Below are 5769 nucleotides of genomic sequence, written 5' to 3' on the forward strand. Positions count from 1 at the left end.
CTCGTGCTCCATCCCTTGCAGGATGTGTCTGTACAGCGACCGTTCTCTGTTGTTCTTGCAACCATTAACCCACTAAATGTCAGCAGACATGTCACAAGATTAAGTAAGACGAAGTAACCCATTAAACCACTTTAATGTCACAAGAAGCAAGAGAGCAGAAGCCCAGGTAAGTGGCCAGTGCTGAGGTGGGGGTTTCCTGCCGAGGGGCTATTTAACAGCCTCTGTTGAGCCCCTGCTAACAGACACATCCCTGCTGGGAAGAGGAGACTCAGACGGATCCCGGAGGAGCTGCAGGTAGGGAGCGTCCCGTCTCTGCGAGTGTCCGCGTGCTGCACAGAGCACCCCACCAGCACCACAGCTGAGAGAGAGACAGAGAGTCACTCCAGCAGGGCCTGAGCACACTGTCCCAGTGGTCAGGCACAGAGTGAGAGCTGGTCCACCTGGAGCTTCATAAAGACACTGGACATCCTGCTGTATGTACTGGTGGGACAGTCTTGTGCAGATTTAGACTTTATTGAGCTCGATACTCACAGCCACACAGCCCTGCGTCGCTCCGACAGCACAGCCACACTGCTAAAGATCTAGACTCTTTCATACAGTCCAGAGTCAGGGAAGAGCTTCACAGCTCGGTTTGCTTCAGGCTCAGCTGCTTCATGTCCTGGTGTGTGAAATCAATCACTCCTTCTCTGAACCTCGTGAGGAACAGACCAATTAGTGGTGTTTTTTTTCAAAGTTAGTAGCCTAACAGAGTTTGAGACGGTTTGGTGATCGACACAGAGCTGTGTCACTCCAGTGGGACTGAGTGCTCACACCGTACCTGGGATATCTCTTCACTACGGTACAGTGAGGAGTGTCGCTACTGGGACAGAGCAGTGAAACTTGGTAATTGTGCTATTTAATAATGACAGCTGAATGGCAGATTAAAAGATTAACTGAAGGGAAAACTATAGTGCCTGAGCTTTTGTTTCAGTTTGTTGTTTTACATGCGTGTTGAGCCATCTGCTGGGCTCAATCCCACCATTCAGGTGAGCTTATCTACTGGGACAAAATGTCTGTTTCCAATTATAACAAGGATGTTTGACACGTCTGACTGGTAAGGTTTCTGCGTCCATTCTGCACGAGTAAGATGAGCTGTGTGCGGAGAGACACACTGAGGAACAGGGAGCTCACTGCTGTGGTGAACCTCACCTGCTCTCTAATCCACTGCCTGACACGCCTCAGGAAACGATCTGGCTCTTTGTTCTCGCATTTCAGACCACAGCGTCCTTCTCACATCCACTGGTACAAACTATGAATAGATACTGTGGCCTCGGAAGTCTTCTCGTGTTTTAGTACAGCACAGTCTTAAGTTCGCAGTCTGAAGCCCCCGCAGGCGAGACCACATCGCCATGACTGCTGGAACATGAAGATCTGAGCGTTTTAAACCACAGAATGATGATCAGGTGTGTAATTCATCTGTAGATGAAACACAGAGGTCTTGCAGTGGGTGTTCAACAGGACCTGTTGTTCTTCCTCTTTGGCTCTAGACTGTGGGAGGACACTCAGAGCTCAGTCTTGCTGTGCCAGGAGACGTGCGGACCACCAGCCCCAGAGAACACTCCTGTGCTGCTGTGGCAACAGACAACAGCCGGTACTGTACAGAGAGAAGCCTTTACTCAGAGTCTGCACCCAAACAAGAGTGGGAGACACTTTCAGGACAGTCAAGGCAGATAGGAGCTTCAGAACAGGCACACATGAGAGGAACTGCTCAGCCCATATGGCCGGTTCGGTCACTAGTAGCCAATTGATCCTGGATCATATCCAGCTGTCCTGAAAGAATCCAGGATATCAGGTTCAACAGCATGACCATGTGGCTTGTTCCAGACTCCTACTGCCCTTTGTGTACAGAAGTGCCTCCTTTCAAGAAAGCATCTGATTCATCTTCTCTTGAATGATTACATTTTTATAAATAGGTGTCTTGTCACTGTGCTCTGTGTGTCTGTGCGTCTGAGAGACAGGTGTCTTGTCACTGTGCTCTGTGTGTCTGTGCAGGAGCTCTGTGTCTGATAGACAGGTGTCTTGTCACTGTGCTCTGTGTGTCTGTGCAGGAGTGTGTGTCTGACAGACAGGTGTCTTGTCACTGTGCTCTGTGTGTCTGTGCAGGAGTGTGTGTCTGATAGACAGGTGTCTTGTCACTGTGCTCTGTGTGTCTGTGCAGAAGCTCTGTGTCTGACAGACAGGTGTCTTTTCACTGTGCTCTGTGTGTCTGTGCGTCTGAGAGACAGGTGTCTTGTCACTGTGCTCTGTGTGTCTGTGCAGGAGTGTGTTTCTGATAGACAGGTGTCTTGTCACTGTTCTCTGTGTGTCTGTGTAGGAGTGCTGTGTCTGATAGATATACAAGCTCTGAGATGTGTTCTCGGTGATACAGGATGGTTCATTGTTGCTCTGTGTGACACAAACACTTTCCTAAGCGTTAGAAACCCTGAGTATCACAGGGGAGAGGGGACCGAGCTGAGCCCCTGCTGTAGATTGCAGGGAGAGAGTGAGCTCAGCTCTTTGCCTGTCCTTCCACTTACAGGGGGCTCATGCTTTTGAAATGTGTGTTTTTCAGCCAGGAGAAGATGGTGGTGAAGATGGCTCTCGTTCTGCTCCTGCTGGTGGCTCACACAGTAAGTTCTCAGCGTCAGGTGTGTGGAACCTATTACCTGGGAGGCAACAGTCAGCAGAACATGACAGCCAAGAGGGAAGACTGGACTGTGAAGACCTTCAGCTCCTCGGTGGACCTGAGGAAGATCATGGTGTACGGAAACTGTCTGATGCTCGTGGACAGAATAGTGTACGGGTCAGAAGACACCCGTGATGAATATTACAATGTGAACAAGAAGGTTAAGCGCATTGAGTGTTGTTGTGAATTTGTGAATTCTGCCTTCGAGAGGTTTCTGAACAGGCATGTTATTGATAAAGTACCACAGAACTGGAATGCACAAATGCAGGGCAGATGCATCCCCATTAATGGGAGACTCATGCACACATTTATTGTCACCACAGCAGATGCAGTGACAAGGATCTGTGGAAATCAGAATCAAGCACAAAATTGCCTTAGTAGCAATAAGTTTACAATTTATAACATTAAGAGAAAACAAAGTGGTCAGTACAGTAACAATGTCACAAGACTTCAGACAGAGATCGCAGTGGCCTGTGAAAACGGGCTTCCTGTCCATTTTGTTTGCTATGTAGACAACAATAATCCCGACTGTAGAAACAGGAATCACGTTTGCAACTGATGAGCAATGAGCAGGCGAACTGTACCCCTGGGGTTCGGGCTCTCTTTGCAGTGCCATCAGTCACAGAGGTCCAAGATTGAATTTCCCACATTTCCACAGTCATGTGCGGATCAGTTCAGGATTGAAATCCAGTATTGAATTTCCAACGTAGCTGAAGACAAGTGTGGGAGCTCTGTGTCTGATAGAAACTCCCTAAGACAAAATTGGTTACATTGTCCTAAAAAATATTGCTGGATTTGGTAAATTACCAAATAGTTCAGACAAATTGTGATAAAAATATCATCCCGACTTTTTAAATTATGTTCTGGAAGCACAGAATTATTGCAACAAAGCACCTGTAAAGATTCTTGATCTATTCCATCCATCTTCTGCGCACAGGCTGCTCAGTGTTCAGGGGTCACTCTGGGAACAGCAGCTGGGGAGTGTTTCTTCAGTGTTTAGTGGCCTCGGGCCTCAATCTCCCCCTGTGTTGAGTCAGACCAGCAGTGAAGTCTGTGTGTCTTCCTCACCAGCCGGACACGTCTGTACATCACTGCAGGAGAGGAAGGTGTCTGATTTCTCTTCTCCAGATGATTTCTTTACCGGGATGCTTGATACAGCTCAGATTCCCAGGGGTGGGGAGAAAGCGTTGGGCATCCGAATGTGTCTGGGATGTTGCAGCTGAAAGAGATACAAGGAGGTGTTTTGTTGCAGTGATTTCTGTCCTTTCTGAATAGAAGTTTTAGGAAAGGATGAGCCCAGTGACGACGAGAGATGGCCTGTTAAAGGGTGCTGCCTGTACCTCTGGGGTACACACTGCTCAGAATGGATCAGAGCAGTCTCTGATCAGAGCTTTGCACTGCTGGCTGAGTGCGATGGTGAAGGGGACAGATGCACCATCAGTAAGGACGTGAGGGTAGAGTTCAGCTCCAGAGGATCTCGGTTGGGTTTGGTAAACGTTGTGAGAGATCTTGTAGTCTGGTCACTCACCCTGCTGCGACTCTGAGCTCGGCTCTCTGATGATGTCTGGGGGTGAAAGAGCTCTGCTCTCTGGTCCTCTGACTGCTGCAGGAGAGAGACCAGAGAGCTGCCAATCACAGAACACAGGGAACCTGGGTCACTGATATCACTTCCTGTCGTGACTTCCCAAAAGAAGTTCCCAAAAGAAGGGTTTGAATTTTGATTGAAACATCTGAGAGCTGAGGTTCAGAGTGTGAAAGGCCAACAAGCAGACAGTGTCCTGTGACAACCTGTGGAACATTCTTGGTGTGTGGACCACAAAACCTTTATAGACAGTCACCCTGATAGTTGGTGAGTGAGAAGAAACTCATTTTTCTTATTGTTTGTAACTACAAGATGCTCTGGAGCTGGACTGGTTCTGACAGGGCTGGAGATGGTGATGGTTTTTGGTTTGGGGGTAAAATAAAGTGACTTTAATTAGGATCATGTTTGGTTTAATTCGGATCATTTTTATGTTGGAACACATAAGAATTTTAAATTGTACAAAAAATGTTGTGGAATAAAAATGTAGTGGAGATTTTGGGATCATATTATCTGTTGCTGTGCTTTGCTTTCAATAAAGATTCTTCTTAAGCATCAATTTGGGGCGTCAGTGTTAATTCTTCCCAGCTGTCTGCAGTGCACCCCAACACTCCAGTCCTGGGCGGTGGGGCTCAGCTGGGACAGACTCGGGGCATCGGGACTTGTTCCTCTGTCTGTGTGTGTGTCTCTGTGTGTCAGTGTGTGTCAGTGTGTGTCTGTGTGTATCAGTGTGTGTCTGTGTGTCAGTGTGTGAGTGTGTGTCTGTGTGTATCAGTGTGTGTCTGTGTGTGAGTGTGTGAGTGTGTGAGTGTGTGAGTGTGTGTCTGTGTGTATCAGTGTGTGTCTGTGTGTCAGTGTGTGAGTGTGTGTGTGCTGTGATAGATACTGAAGTCAAACCCTGATTGGCTGTGTCAGGATCAAAGCGTCAGGTTGTGTGTTAAGGGCTGGTCACACTGGTCACATTTCTCCTGCCCCACCTGACCTGTCGGAGGCAGCAGAGACAAGCTGGTGTTTGTCACGACTCCGACAGGGACCACAGGCCCGAGCAGCGTGAGAGAAAAGCGAACCCTGTGTCCAGCGAACCGCCTGTGGTTTTATTGTCTCAACCCTCTCAGAGGGGCGACAGTAATGACCGGACGGGCCACTAGAGGCCGCCAAAGGCCGCTTGAAGTCTCTCTGCAGGCGCTCGTTGGTTAATAATGACTGGTTAAGGGTCAGAATGCACATCCTCTGGAGGGTCTGACTATAAAACAGGCTCGAGTGGCGGTTGTGCTGCCTGGGCTGTCTGTGGCGTAAGATGTGCTCGGAGTCTGAAGATCAGCACCGTCTTCTGGAGCTGCTGTGAGGGAGTGTACAGTTGCCGTCTGAAACGTGTATCCCTGCGGCATTTTATTGAAGCAGTGTCTGTCGCTGTTTCTCGCTTTTTCACCAGGGCCTGTGTCTCATCGTCCTACAGTCTGTCCTGCATGATCTAGTTTCTTTTATT

General features: G+C 48.6%; 1 long non-coding RNA gene across 1 annotated transcript; it reads left to right on the top strand.

Moving 5' to 3' along the window:
- The first annotated feature begins 248 nt into the window (after positions 1-248).
- Positions 249-4832, top strand: LOC148828931 (uncharacterized). The gene is made up of 3 exons (XR_016091485.1): positions 249-294; positions 1527-1630; positions 2591-4832. It is a non-coding gene; the product is annotated as an uncharacterized LOC148828931 (long non-coding RNA).
- Positions 4833-5769: the final 937 nt, after the last annotated feature.

This window comes from Atractosteus spatula, chromosome 8 (genome assembly GCF_055471065.1).
Source record: "Atractosteus spatula isolate fAtrSpa1 chromosome 8, fAtrSpa1.hap1, whole genome shotgun sequence".
Classification (NCBI taxonomy): domain Eukaryota; kingdom Metazoa; phylum Chordata; class Actinopteri; order Semionotiformes; family Lepisosteidae; genus Atractosteus; species Atractosteus spatula.